The following is a 16,175-nucleotide window of genomic DNA, read 5'->3' as shown; positions in this document are numbered from 1 at the left end:
TGCTGAAACTCCAAACAGAGAAGAAACCAGTAGAGCTGAGAGACTGGTCAGATGAAGAGAGTGAAGTGAGGGGATTCCTCCAGTGTCTGCCGTACATCTCACAACTGAGGTGACTGTTTACATCTTTTTTTGGTACAAGTATCACATGTCATCTGTTCCAATAATATTCACTTCTTGCTTATATGGTTTAAAGCATGCTGATATTTTAAGACTATCTAATTTCATACACATTTCCAATAAGTCTCCACTTCAGCATCTAACATAATACTTGTTATGTGTAGAGTTTCTCCACCACAGAATCAGCAAGAATCCTTTAAAGATTGGGAAAAAAGAAAGCGATTGTGTCTACTAAATCTTTGTTTGCAAGTGGCTCTCTGCCAAGAGGATACCCTAAAGACAAATATAGAGACATTGCTGTCAACCACATATGATGGGAACTGTGATTTTCTGCTGGATCTGTGCTCACATGTGAAGGATTATGAGACTCAAACAGGCAGGAGTGTCCTTCCAGCATTACAGCCAATTTATCAGTCAGCTCCTGCAGTCTGGTGTGTATACCTCTCAGAGAAAAAAGCTGCTTTACTCCTAGAAGTGCTGAAACTCCAAACAGAGAAGAAACCAGTAGAGCTGAGAGACTGGTCAGATGAAGAGAGTGAAGTGAGGGGATTCCTCCAGTGTCTGCCCTACATCTCACAACTGAGGTACAATCCCATTTCAGAGACTGGAACATCAATCATATTGTTCTGTTCAATTATTCTGTTCTATTCTATTTCGATAAAACAGTTCAAGAAAATTATTTAAAGTGCACTAAGTATTTTTTTATTTATGTTTCACTGGCAAGTGCTAAACATTTTCGAAATTATTAAAATACACTAGAATATTTAAACTAAGAATATTTTAGGAGGAAAATATATACTTGCATTTCTGAAGCAAATTAATTTATATTATATTTAAACAGTTGGCTGCATACACATATTATTTGGAGTCCTCCTTTAAGTAATTTATTGATTGTTATTTTCCATTACAATCTATGATGAAAATGTGTGAAAACTGACATCCGTATCTCGTAGAAATACCCTATTTACAGTTCTATTTGTTTCTCATGATTAATTTATTTTACAACAGAAAGTGACAACCAATAGAGGAGATACCAATAAAAAGTGACTTCTTTTGGCTGGTAATGTGATCCCAAAACAGGAAGGCCACCAAGAGGGGCGACCAAAATTAAACTCATTTTAGGTCACAGGCCAGTTTGGATTAAACGGCATTGCTTGCGGGACACAGTTTAAATATATTAACTCTCAATAAATGTTCTGTTTTTCATCCCTAAAATGCTCTTGTGTGTTGAACTACTTTCTTCCACCATGGATTTAGCCCAAGCCTGCATGGCTAGATCGAAAATAGCAACATAGGCTTGCACTGCTGTCACGAACCCCTTTCCTCTGCCCCATCTCCGCGTTCGCGAGCACGCACACATGCACTCCGCGAGCGTTCTCGCTTCCCGCTTCCTCGCTCCGCCCCCTTGAGCTCGTGACGCTCTGTTTCCTCCCTCATGAGCTCACACGCCGTTTCTGTTATTACGAGCTCTCGCTCGTAAACTCTCTCCCCCCTCTGACCCACTTGCACTCACGCGCTTCCTATCTTCACACATTAGTTACACCTGCCACAGTCCCAATCACCTGCCATTCGTTTCACCTGCACCGCTCGTTTGTTCCCCCATATAACTCACAACCCTTTCGTTTCACTCTTGTTGGTTATTGTTTAGTTTACCCCCTTCGCTTTGCCAGCACTAGTGATCCCCTAGTTCCCCTGTCTTTTCCTCGCGCTAGTCCCGTCTAGTTCCGCGCCCTACTTGTTTATATCTTGATTCCCCGGCTTTTGACCTAACGCTCACCCTGACCATTCTTCTCTAGATTTGCCCTTGTTTTTTGTACTTTTGCCTGGACTGCCTTTATTTATCAATAAAGCAGTTTCATCCGTCATTGTGACTGCCTCATCTTGTGTGTGTGTGTGTGCGTTATAACTGCTTTTAAGCACTTATTGGAGTAGCAAGTGTGTGTGTGTGTGTGTGTGTGTGTGTGTGTTTGTGTGCATAAGCGCTATAGGGAGGAAGACAGAACAGGTACTACATAATAAGGCACTACACAACATGTGTATAAGGCACTTCATTGCCATGGTATCTGTCTGAACTTCTCAAACCCTACTCCCCAGCCTTAATTTTGAGGTCTTCTGATACCTGTCTACTCGTTGTCCTCAAATTTAGATTAGCCTCAATTGGTGCTTGGGCATTCTGTATTACTGCTCCTAAACTTTGAAATTCACTTCCTCAGAATCTCTGTAAAATACCTTAATTCTCCTCCTTAAAAAAGCAGTTGAAATTTTTTTTTTTAAATCTTAATTGTTTGTATTTGTCGATTTTTGCTTTATAAAGCAACCTTGAGTTTTATAAAGGTGCTATATAAATATAACATCATATTATTATTATTATTATTATTATTATTATTATTATTATAATTAAAACTGAGATAGATTGTGTGTTAGATTTCCTGTTTGCTGCGGCTCTCCTCAGCAGTAACATTGCTTCCAATTGGCAATTTGTTAGTTTATTTAGATTTCGAAGCAGCACCATATCTTTCCTATTGCTAAACAACTGTTTTAAGTCACAGGGATCCATTGACATCAATGCTATGTGTCTTCCTCAAGAGCATCTGTGGGTCTATGTGCAATTTTAATAGAAAATGTGCACATTTTAATCGAAAGTGATCATGTCTATGCCAGTAGCCACAGCCAGTACTGCCATTGCAATACTACTTTTATTTTAAGTATTGCTCAGCAATACTACTTTTCTCCATTCAAACAGCTTCATTAACCTGCATATTTAGCTCTGGTAAAGTGGTGCCTCTCTTTCTCAGCTTATTCTTTCTCTCTCTTGTGCAGCTTATTTGACACTTGTCAAGTTTAGTGTGAGTGCACAGCAAGCAAAGGAAGTTGCACAGTTGCTGAACTTAAAGATTACACCTATAGAAACCTGTTAATTCGACATGAAATGGCGTTATACTGCGTCACTGTAAGCAAGTCATGATAAAACAATCACTACTTTATGCAGTACAAGCATGAGACATTGGAGCGATCTGGTTTTGTCTCATCACATCATGGCATTCCCTCACAAAACAGCATTTTTGACAAGAAAGGCAGATATAGAGAAAAATGCTTTGAAGAGAAACACTTCAAACAGAATTCATAATGCTGCTAAACACCTCTTACATCCCTCATCTCCATCATCTGTTGTTGGCTATAAAGGTATTCTCTGCCTTGTAAATTTATCAAGTTTAATAATATAAGTAGGCTACCAGTGATAGTATACAATCAAAAATATTTTAGCTTATTTTTAAGATGTATCCATTTCAATTTAATAACAAATTTCCATCTAATTGAATTGCCTAATCTTTAACAAAATAAAATGTATAAATCTTTAAAAATGCAAGTTTTATTCATTAAATTTTCTTCAAGACTATTCAATTCAATTTGATGGAAAATTGTTAATAAATTGAAATGGATACATCTTAAAAATAGGCTAAAATATTTTTGTGAGTGTACATAATAATTATCGATATACTATAATATCAATACTTGTAATATACATGCATAATATTCAAAATATAATCTTTAAATATGCATTTTATTATCTTTCACTATACATCATAACTTATTTAGCAACAAGGTCCACTCTTTTTTGGATTTCATCTGTTAATATGTACATTGTTTCTACATTAAACTTGTGAGCATTGACTGTTAAAGGGATTCTTTGCCCAAAATGAAAATTGTAATCACTTGACATTTTCAAGTTTTTGCAAACCCATTACTTTTTTTGCTATGTGGAACTCAAAAGGAGATGTTAGTCTCAGGATTCACTTTCAATGTATGAAAAAAAAAAAAAAAAGTTGAATGATGACTTTGACTGACATTCTGCCCATAACATATTTTGTGCTACACAAAAGAAAGAAATTAATGTGGGGAACAACATGAAGTTGAGTAATGAAGACAGAAATATATTTTAATAAATATATATTAACTACCTGTTTAAGATTTTGTTAAAGGTTTCTGCCATAAAAATATCAATGTAAGACAGTACATGATGGCATTACATCTTGCTGGCAAACAAGTGACTGATGAGAAGTGCGATTAATGTAGGTTGTATAAAAAAAAATAACTCCATCTGAATAAAACTAGAGGTAAGAATTTAGAAAAGTAGCCCCCTGTGAGATTTAGGTGAGATTGTTTCTCACGCAGTAAAACAGATGTGAGATCATTTACAATACAAAGAACAAACAGAGTGCTGGAAGTGGATATTTATCTACAATTAATTGAAAGAAAAGGCTACATTTTGAGAGCTAACTTTGAGAAACTTCAACGAGTGCTATTTCTCTGTGAACTTTACATTTCTAAAGTATTTTAGAAATGCTTTGTAGCAAAGAGTTAGATAAATGTTAGTAGACATACTGAAGAATATATAAAAATGGTTCTCTCAAAGTCACCAAAATGGAAGTTTTGGTGTGGTTTTTCTAAAACAAAAAATACAAATAAAACTACCCGTGGGGGTGCATGTCCCCGCAACTCCCTCGACAATAACAGCATTCTTTTTTAATTGGTTAGGTTTCTCTGCATACCAAAAAAAAAAATCCAGGTGCCTCTGATTTCAGTAACAGACAGTAAATTCACAGACTGTAAATTAATAAAAATACGTATTTTTAAGTATTTAGTGATAATATACTCATGTAAATGAATAAAAAATTAATTTAAAACATGATTTTATAGCAGGTAGCCCACTTATTTAGCAATATACGCCTTGGCATTAAAATTTTACAATATTAATTTGACACATTTGATGGCACCCCTGCCTATTCCCTACTCACTCTGAATGACAGAGCTCTTGATGTGGGCACTCTGAAGGGAGCATGACATTGCTGTATGTATGTACCCATTGCTAACAGTCATGTGGAAGCTCCTTCCTGATTTTTTTTATTTTAGAATGACACTTCCAGTGGCATCCTCTTCCTGCAGTGCCCTTTAAGAGTGCAAAAATGCTGTTTGGAAAATGTCCTATGTGTGTGCGTATGCATGTGTATCTGTGTGTGTGAGAGTTTGGGTGAGAGCAAAAGAGAGAGGTAGCACAAGGTTGCTTTCCACAGAAATGGTAATAAATTGATGATGTTATAGAAATTGTTGTCATTCTTATGCGATTTACTTAACCAAATAATACAAACAAACTGGTTATCTTGCTGTGATAGCCTGAACTGCTCGTTGAAATAATTGTCATCATTTGGTGAAGTGATAGGGAACCGTTATTCGGTCATGACCCAGAACTACTTCATAGTTGTGCGTTTACTGAAAAATAATTACACACCTTAGAATGCCCACCAACCAATCAGAATTAAGCATTCAACAGTGCCATGGTATAATTATACCATGTATTGAGTATATACTCAATATGTTTATTTTTTCACCCTTTTTTAATAGTAAAATAATTTGCATTTTACTTTTTTTTTTTTTACTGTTTTGTTTATTCAGATATTAGGTTTGTCAAATTATAATTTGCATTTTATTGTAACCTTAGTGAATCATTTCATTATACACTAAATAATGTTTTTTTTTTATCATGTCTCTGTATCTTTATCATTTCCTTAGCTTTTATAAGGATGTCTTATATTTTGAAAAGGAGAAGAAATCAGCCTTTCTGTTTCTGCTGGAGCTGAGTGGTGCAGCATTAGAATGGGATACATCTGGAAAGGAGAATTTCAATAAACTATTAACATCTGTGTGCAGCTACACATCTTTCCCCTGCGATGAAAATATAAAAAATTCTATTGGTCAGTGCGACTTTCTTCTTGAACTGTACACTCACGTAAAGGACTATGAGACTCAAACAGGTAAGAGTGTCCTTCCAGCATTACAGCCAATTTATCAGTCAGCTCCTGCAGTCTGGATCATAAACCTCTCAGAGGGAAAGAGCTCCATCCTCCTAGAAGTGCTGAAACTCCAAACAGAGAAGAAACCAGTAGAGCTGAGAGACTGGTCAGATGAAGAGAGTGAAGTGAGGGGATTCCTCCAGTGTCTGCCGTACATCTCACAACTGAGGTTAGCATTTTATTTTGGGTTTCTGCAGGCATTAAAGTTTTAAAGGTGAAGTTTGTAATTTCTGCACTACTAGTGGCACCAAACGGAATTACAAAAATAAAGTATGTTTTCAAACAACCTTTGGCATCACCCCTCAGACTCATCATGCCCACTCTCTGATTCCCTATGAAAATGAGCAATACTAAATAAAAGGTGATAAACGTTTAACATCGTAACAAACAAGACCCACATAAACATAAACACACTAGACGGAAAGCGTTGCAGAGGAATCGGCTCATCCGATAACCGCCAGACTGAATGGCAGCTGGTGTGCGGGGGATCTAGCACAAGAGGTAGGATAGTTCTTGGTAAAGCCGCCTTTTCACTGTCTGATATTCGCGAACGACTGTCATATTTCTCCCCTAGTGGCAGTCGTGATGAACTCTCATGATGCTTGCAATGGATTTTATTCATGAAGGGAGAAGTTACCAAAGGTTTACCTAGGACTGACATTAATGTGTCTGATTTTGTTGAGCAGATGAATGAATTAAATGAAATTCATGAATAATATTCACCCAGTATTTATTATTAATAGTATTATTTATTATTAAAACTGTTTTATAGTTATTATGATATTTAACATCAATAACAATAATAATTCAGCAAATGGAAAGCCGAAATTAATAGATTTAGCTTGTGCAGAAATAAGTGACACGATCACGTTTACTGTAATAAAAAAGCTTTTTGTGACATATTTGCAACGTAAACAATAATTTCGGACTTCTACATTCACAGTTGTCCAAAATTCAGAAGTAGTAGCCGTTTAGTATAAAGTTTAGGTCTAAATATATTGATATTTCTCACTTCTCACTGATAGTTTTGCATGAATACATCATATCCAGTCGGGCGGTCACATATGGTCTTGTCGCACAAAGCTCAAATCGGATCTGAAAATGTCGCTTCTGGAGAAGGTGGCAAGCCCACGCAGCCCCCGTGTGATTTTACATTGGAAATGACTGACTTCTGGCCTTTCGTCTGTTGTTTGCAATGAAAAGTCTGCTTAAATAATAAGCGTAACGATTGTTGATGGTCTTTTTTAGAAGCAATAGCCAACAATAAAAGCAGTCTTCCAAGGTTAACAATTTAATGTCAATGCTTTGCAAGGGCTCAAACTGGGATGAGCAAAGGAATGCAAGCACAAGTGGAAAGTGAGGATTCCTAGCAGGCTTCAGATGCCTTCAGAAAACTGCAGACAAGACTGTGAGATCCAAGAGAAGATTCCCCAATTGGAACATGATATGCAGAAATCGCAGCGACATAGATTTTCAACGTGGAAGCCACTTTGCCCTCCTCCAGTAAATGTTGAAGAAAGCTTAAGATGCTCGGAATGTCACACATTGCAGGATCGAGCCCCTGCTTTTCACACCATGCAGAAAAAAGCCTCTAAAGGGAAGCATAAATCTGTCATGTGGAAGAAGCCCTAGCATTGGAGATTGTGTGAATAACCGCAGGATTGCAATGTTCCAGAGAAGGTAACCCATGGCCAGACCCAAAGCTGCAGACGAGCTGGATCCGGGTGCCAGACACTGACCTCCAGCTGGGAGAGGAGGTCCTTCCTGGGGGGAAGCTTCCATGGATTGCCTGACAGAAGACTCAGCATCAAAGGAAACCATGGTCTGGCTGGCCATCGCAGTGCCACGAGTAGCACTCTGTGCTTACACAGGGAGATCCTGTGTATCACCTTCCATAACAGGGATTGGTGTGAACTCATATAGTTGGCAGTTCTGCCATTCGTGAGACTGGCCCAAGGGGCTGGACACTTAAGGCCTTTCGAACCATAGCCGACAGTGAGTGGTCATCTCAGAACCAAAAAGATCCACCTCTGCTCTTCCAAATCGTAGCCAGATCTCCTGCACAACATCTGGATGAAGTCTCCATTCTGCTGGATGTACTCGATCCCTGGAAAGACTATCCGCTGTCTGGTTGCATGCTCCTGAAATATGAGCTGCCCTCAGTGAGGCAAGTCATGGCTGGCACCATGTCAGGATCTCGTGAGTAAGCTGTAGAGACTTGCGAGATGAACCACTGTTGGGGTATTGTTGGACCGAACGAGAACATGGTGGCCTGCCAGGACTGGCATGAAATACTTCAAAGCCATGAACACTGCACGTAGTTCTAGCAGGTTGATATGTTCTGTGGCCTGGGTCGGTGTCCAGCGCCCGCAAATACCCCTCTTGTTCCATGTTGCTCCCCACCCTGTGAGGGAAGCATCGGTCGTGACCAACTCCCGTCGAGAGGGAACAACACCTAGGGGCACTCCTGTCTTCAACAACTCAACCTGTCTCCACAGCCTCAACGCACTGTTGTTCCATAACTGAAGTAGTCTGAGGTGGAGTAAACCCAGGGGAATCACCACTGTAGCAGCAGTTAACATCAATATTAGTCATAGGACTACCTGGTACTGCAAAGACACATCTGGGTGAAAGCAAGCCAAGTGTTGTAGAATGTTCGTCACACATTCCTGAGACAGGAAGGCAGACATTAGGCGGGAATTCAGGGTTATACCTATGAACGTAGTGGTCTGTGTTGGACTCAGACAGCTCTTTTTCTCATTCACAGAAAAACCCAACTTCTGCATATGTCTCAACAGTAGCCTGGAGGAAGCAACACCTAGGGGCACTCCTGTCTTCAACAACTCAACCTGTCTCCACCGCCTCAACGCACTGTTGTTCCATAACTGAAGTAGTCTGAGGTGGAGTAAACCCAGGGGAATCACCACTGTAGCAGAAGTTAACATCAATATTAGTAATAGGACTACCTGGTACTGCAAAGACACATCTGGGTGAAAGCAAGCCAAGTGTTGTAGAATGTTGGTCACACATTCCTGAGACAGGATGGCAGACATTAGGCGGGAATTCAGGGTTATACCTATGAACGTAGTGGTCTGTGTTGGACTCAGACAGCTCTTTTTCTCATTCACAGAAAAACCCAACTTCTGCATATGTCTCAACAGTAGCCTGGAGTCTTGCACAGTCTGCTGATTTGTGGGGGCACAAAGAAGCCAGTCGTCCAGATAAGGCATAATACGCATACCTCTCATCCAAAGAGGAGACAGAGCTATGCTCACACACCTTGTGAAGAAACGAGGAGCAAGGGAAAGACCGAAAGGTAGAACCTTAAACTGGTAGGCTTGATTCAGGAAACTGAAATGCAGAAACTTTCTGTGATGAACAGCAAGTGGGATGTGAATGTATGCATCTTTCAGGTCGACACTTACAAACCTATCGTCAGGGCTGGGCCTGGATAACCAGTGAAAACCTGGATAACCAGTGAAAACATCCTGAGGCCAAGTCAGAATGATATGAAAAATGAGGGGAATTAAGAGACTCTTCTCCAGTTCCATGATTCAGAACATTCTCATTCTCCTGTGTCATCTTCACAGGTGTAGCAGATGTGACAGGCTGAAGCGAGTGAAGCAGGCGTTTCAGCTCCGCCATCTCTGAAGAAAGCACAGAAACTGTCTTAGAAATTGAAATTTCCTCTACACGTGAATGTTCATCTCTTCGCGATGTAGCCCTTCACTTAGATTTGAGGGGAGCGCTGGCTGCCGCAAACGCCCTGCGCTTCTGAGTGCGAGAAGGGGCTACGTCCAACTGCCCAAGTTTCACCGTTGAATTGGGGTCTAACTCAGCAAGACAGAGCCGCCGTTTCGACATAGGTAAAAGACTGCAGTGCAGACACGGGTCCATGAGAGCCTCTCTCAGACACCCAAACACGACGGGCAGATATCATGACCGTCGTCCAGGAGGAGATTATTAGGGCACAGCATACAAGTCAGTGGGAAACCAGTGGCAATCGAGCTGTGAGACGTAGTTACTCGCTGATAACACCTTTGGATAGAACCGTAAGGTTTAAGTCAAGCAGAATGATGATTATGAAGCACAAGACAGGCAAGGAAAATAATAATGATATGATTCCTCCGGATGAACCGACAGATAATATCAAGAAATATCAAGAAAAAGAGAAATATATATCTAAAATGGCTGATGGATTGAACCGAGGGGCACAGAGTATCATAAGTTTGAGTAAAAACATTCAGAACTACTGAATGGATGATGATAATGTCAACAGGAGACCGTTAACTTATAGCGCGGAAAACACCACCCACCGGATGGCACAGAGAGGCACAGAGTGTTACCAATGAAAAGGAATGAAACTCACTAAAACGTTGTTAAAATACTTAAAATCCGTTGAAGTGGCGTAGATGTATGCTGACACAGCTTGTGAGGACGATATCTCGCTGCTCTTGTAAGCTGCACTTGACAGTGCAATATATCACTTAACCACAATAACCTATCTCAACCAGGCGAGAAAGCGAAAGAGGCAGAGTGCTGAGCGACTGTGGTTTATAACCCCCAGGGCTCAGCATACATCACTACGTGATTTTGTTGGTATATTCTCTCGACCTATCTAGCTGGTGCTGCGATAATCCAAGTGTTTACACTGCCTCTGGCGGTCAGTAGGAATGAAACAGAATGAATCCGCTGCTCACATTTTTAGTCATTCAAAGTTTTCATTTATGCTCATGTCTATAAGGTATCCCTCTCTCGTCAATCTCGTGAGATTCTTACATGGTGTTAATTTGAAGTCATGAAACAATGTGGAATGCTTGTAAAAGATTGTTTTAAAAGAGAAAGCTCTGAATGCTTTTTACAGAATGGGAATGTTTTTGAAGGTTTTGTTGGTTTAGTTTAATGTGTGATATCACAACTGGATCTGGTTCTATAACATTCTAATTGGTCTTTGGATGCCAGTCAGACTGTGTTGCAGCAGAAGTAATAAATGCTTGTTTGAGATTAATAAATTCTGTGCGAAAACCATCACTGGTGATCACTGGCAGGTGCATGCCAGTAAGAAGTGCTGTCTGACCTGGTGTGATGTCATGTTAGCGTATGCAGATTTACTCACAACAGCAAGGTGGGCACATTTTTTTTTTGAGCCAGATGCAGGTGCTTTCACCATACTAAACAAACTGAAAGCATGATGGGAAATGTTTTGATGGCGACACTGATTAAAGGAAAAGTTCACCCAAAAATGAAAATTCTCTCATAATTTATGATTTTCTTTTGCAGAACACAAAGTAATATTTTTAGAAGATTATATTAGCTCTGTTGGTTAATTTAATGGAAGTGAATGGTGTCCAGAATTCAGAAGCTCCATAAAGCACATAAAGGCAACATCCTCCTCGATCCCCAGCTCTACCTCATCTAATGGCCCTTTTACTCTAGTCTGCTTAACATCTGGTTTGATAATATGTGTTCTTAATGTGTTCTTAGGTATTCCAGAATGGCATTGTAAATCTATATACACTGTGTTATTGTACCTTGTTCTCGAATTACCAACTTGTTGATTATTTGAAGTTAAATCAACGGTCCATTCAGTGAACATATGCAAATGAAATGTGTACTAAGTTGTAAGGGAATTCTGCTGGATCTGTTCTGTTACCTCTGGAGGATTTATTCGCTGCTCTTCCTGCTCTGTTCATGTATGACTGCATGAATGGACAGGGAGTTTTCCAGAACAAAACCATACCACCTTCAAATTGTCAATACATTTTAGATTATATTTTATTTGATGGAAGTGGTCTCGTCTGAAATTTAGATTGTCAGAGCAGGATTTACTCTGTTTAGAGTGTTTACATTTGATTATAAACATATTAATATATGAATGCATTTAATGCAACACCATAACCGAGATTTAATTAAAGAAGTACAGAGAAGATGATACGAAAGCACAGAATGCTGACTGAGTGCACATATCAAACTCATCAACCATACCATCGAAACAAACTATAATGCTTTTAGAACACACATTTCATATATCACAATACTTTTTAATGCCGGTGGCCTTTGTCTTTGAAATTTACAATTAGACAATTTTATAAATTATTATTAGAAAAATGTAATGTATCACTCTGAGCACTATTTTCATTCATCTCAACTCTAACAAAATATCTGTTTGTGTAGATTCACTCCACCAGAGAAGGAAACCTTTGAGGAATGGGAGAACAGAAAGAGGTTATTTGTTTTGAATCATTGCCTGCAAGCTGCTCTTCACCAAAAAGAAGCCATAGAAAAAACTATGGAGACACTACTGTCATCTGTGTATTATGAGAAATCAGATTTCCTGCTGGACATGTACTCGATTGCAAATGAATATGAGACTCAAACAGGCAGGAGGGTCCTTCCAGCATTACGGCCAATGTATCAGTCAGTTCCTGCAGTCTGGTATATAGACATCTCAGAAGGAAAGAGCTCCATCCTCCTAGAAGTGCTGAAACTCCAAACAGAGAAGAAACCAGTAGAGCTGAAACGCTGGTCAGGTGTAGAGTGTGATTTTAGGGGATTCCTCCAGTGTCTGCCCTACATCTCTGAACTGAGGTAAAACTTTGACACAAATCAACTAAAGTATTTTAACGTGTATGTTTGGCAGCTGATATTGTTGGATATTATTTTTTAATTTAAGGTTTGTTTGGCACAAAACTCCACAAAAAAACACATTTGCTAGTGGAATTTGTACACAAAATAGTGTTGTTTTATTTGTTGATTCAGAATCCAAAAAATTAGCAACTCTGAATGGGTTTGCTTAAAACATTAGGCCAGTGCCGTGGTTCTGACTTTTCTGGCCAAGTATCACCTTCAGATCAGACCAATCAAGTACCACCTTATCACCACTAATATTCCCATTTCTTTACTGCAGTAAATAAATTATTTCCTTAATGCCATTATTACTATAGTTAACCCTGAAACACATAGCTAACTTTACCCCCTATAATGCATACAGTGGAAAGAAAAAGTATGTGAACCCTTAATTATTAATATAATGTAGTCTGATCTTCACCTAAGTCCAAATAAAAGACAAATCCAGTCTGCTTAAAGTAATGAAAGTGAAATAATGTGCTTGTTCTTGTCAATACTGAAAATACAATTTAAACATTCATAGTCTAGCGTAAAAAAAATGTGTGTTCTTCTGGGCTTCTGACTTCTATAAAAGTTAATTGGAGGCAGGGGTTCCAGTCAGTGAGCTGATATTGTAGGTGTGGACTTTAGAGGTACCCTGCTGTATAAAAACAGTACAGTCTGGGTACTGACAGAATCTGAAATTCACAAGAAGACTCTGAACCTTACCTTAATCAAAACAAATGTCAGAGGACCTTAGAAGATGTATTGTAGTGGCAGCTGGTACGACAAATTGTCTACAAATGCAGCAAATTTAGCACTGTTGCTAGTTTGCTTAGGAGTGAGCGTGCAGCACAGTTCACCCCAAGAGCATGTGTAATGCTGAAAAAAGTGAAAAATTACCCAAAGCAAAAAGCAAAAGATCTACAGAAATCTCTTGAACTTGCTAATATTTCTGTTTATGTGTCAACTCTAAGAAAAACACTGAACAACAATAATGTTCATGGGAGGACACCACAGAGGAATCACTGCTCTCTGAACAAAACATTTGTGCACGTGTCAAGTTTGCAAATGACCTTCTTGATGTTCCACAAAGTTTCTGGAATAATGTTCTATGGACAGATGGAACAAAATTGAACTTTCTGGCAGAAACACACAATGCTATATTTGGAGGAAAAAAGGCACTGCACTCAATACAAAAACCTCATTCCAACTGTGAAGCATTGTATCAAAATATTTTACAGGAGAATATCAGGGTAGCAGTCCATCATCTGATATTTAAAAGAGGTTGGGTGATGAAACAAGACAATGAACCAAAACACACAAGCAAATCAACAACAGAATAGTTAAAGAGGAATAAAATGTGGTTTTGGAATTGCTCAGTGTCCAGACCTTAGCCAAATTATGATGTCATGGCATGACCTGTAGAGGACTGTTCATGTAAGAAATCCCAAAAATATGAATAAACTGAAACAAATTTGTAGGGAGGAATGGTGTTAAATCCCTTCTCTGTGACATACAAGGCTGATCAACACCTACTGGAAACATCTAGTCAAGGTAATTGTTGCTGAAGGAGGTTCTATCAGTTATTAATAGTGATGTCAAAAGTAGCGGTACTTTGGTACTAAGTCGATACTAAAATAAAAAAGATGTAACAATACCAGTATTTCTGCAGTACTGAGCACTGACTCAATCTGGTACCAGCATGCAGTATGACTGACACACGACTGCTTTAAAATGCTCACACGCTTATTTTGAGCATGTGTTCTGTTACTCCTTTTACACTGTAATGGACATTAATCAAATAAAATCGTGACATGTCCTAGTGTGATTTATTAAACCGCTAAAGTCTGCAATCTTAGTGTGACTGAGCTGCGTACTTTACATGAAATTAATAATCCGACTGCTAAACAGTGGATACTCAGCAGACATTGAGAATCATTCACTTTGTATGAGATGACAGAGCAGAGCACTTATCTACCATGAACCACGCATCACAAGTAAGGTATATATTTATGCAATTAAATCACAACTAAACTTAATTTATATAGCATTTAAAACATTGACCAAAGTGCTTCACAGTAATAAAATTGAAAACATAGCATTTCAAAATGACCACATACACAAACACCAGTAATCTAAAACACAAAACACGAACAGATCATATCAGTGCTTGGACACCTGCTCTTCTCAATCTACACTACATCACACGGACCAATCATTAAGGCACATGGTTTCTCCTACCACTGCCACGCAGATGATATGCAGCTCTACCTGTCGTTCCAGCCTGACGACCCCCCCGTCTCAGCTTGTATCTTTGCCTGCCTTTTGGAGATCTCAGCCTGGATGAAGGAATGTCACCTACAGCTCAAAGCTGCAAAGACAGAACTTCTCATGATCCCAGCCAACCCATCTGTTGACCACAACCTCTATTCATTTTGGCTCAACTATGCTAACACCAACCAGAAAAGCCGGTCACTTGGGAGTGGTGGTGAATGACCAGCTTAACTTCACTGATAACGTCTCAACAAAATCAGACCTTTCCTGTCTGAATATGCTACACAGCTACTGATCCAAGCTCTGGTCATTTAAATTCTGGACAATTGTAATGCACTGTTAGCTGGACTCCCAGCTACAGTAGCATGATTAAGCCACTGCAGATGTTCCAGAATGCTGCCACGTATCTGTTCTTCAATCAGCTAAAGAGGGCTCACATCATCTTACTCTTGATTTCACTCTAATGGCTGTGTGATGAGGAGGAGGGCAGGACCGGACCGTGACTATGAACGTCCAGCCCCCAATAGGGCTAATCATCCGAGTAGATAAAATATATTACTACTGTACAGTAAAATGTAATATTCACTCTAATGTTGATAATATTACAATAACAATTAAGTAATATATCACAAGCAAGACTGCAGTTGAATAAAAGTTTGGCAAAAAAAAAAATCAATGACATGTTCTATTTTCACTATTTTCACAAGTTTTAAGAATTAATTAATTAGACACCATTTTGATGCTGAAATTATATTAAAATTTAAAAATGGAGAAAAAAAAAAGAATAATAAAAAAATAAAACTGAGTTCAGTGGGGTACTACTTAAAAAGTGATAGTTCACCCAAAAATGAAAATTATCTCATAATTTACTCATTTCATTCCAGATGTATATGACGTTTCTTCAGCAGATCACAAATATTTTTAGAAGAATATTTCAGCTCTGTAGGTCCAATATAATGCAAGTGGATGGTATTTTAAAGCTCCAAAGCACAGAAGACATTAATTTAACCACTTGAGTATGGGTTGCTTTTACAATGAATGTCTGTGCCTTTTTGGAGCTTTAAAATGCTGATCTCCATCCACTTGCATTATATTAGACCTTCAGAGCTGAAATATTCTTTTAAAAATCTTTGTGTTCTGCTGAAGAAAGAAAATCTTAAACATCTAATATGGCATGAGGGTGAGCAAATGAGAGAATTTTCATTTTTGGCTAATGATCTGGAATGGGTAAATAGCGGTTTATAGTTGCCTAGCTAAGTGCTAAATCATGCTAGCAATGCATAGCTAAGTGTTATATCTACTGTATCAATAAAAACAAAAATCTGC

The 16,175-nt window shown here is 38.7% G+C and overlaps 1 protein-coding gene across 1 annotated transcript in view; it reads left to right on the top strand.

Annotated features, from left to right (window-relative positions):
• Positions 1–16,175, top strand: part of LOC127631838 (uncharacterized) — a 94,050-nt gene continuing 77,875 nt past the window's right edge. The window contains exons 1-2 of the mRNA XM_052110209.1: positions 1–109; positions 282–701. The gene's annotated coding sequence lies outside the window, so the exon portion shown is untranslated. The remainder of the gene's footprint in view (positions 110–281; positions 702–16,175) is intronic.

Source organism: Xyrauchen texanus, chromosome 38, assembly GCF_025860055.1.
Source record: "Xyrauchen texanus isolate HMW12.3.18 chromosome 38, RBS_HiC_50CHRs, whole genome shotgun sequence".
NCBI classification, from domain to species: Eukaryota; Metazoa; Chordata; class Actinopteri; order Cypriniformes; family Catostomidae; genus Xyrauchen; species Xyrauchen texanus.
The sequence above is the reverse complement of the archived record's forward strand: the minus strand, read 5'-3'. Positions and strand labels throughout refer to the sequence as shown.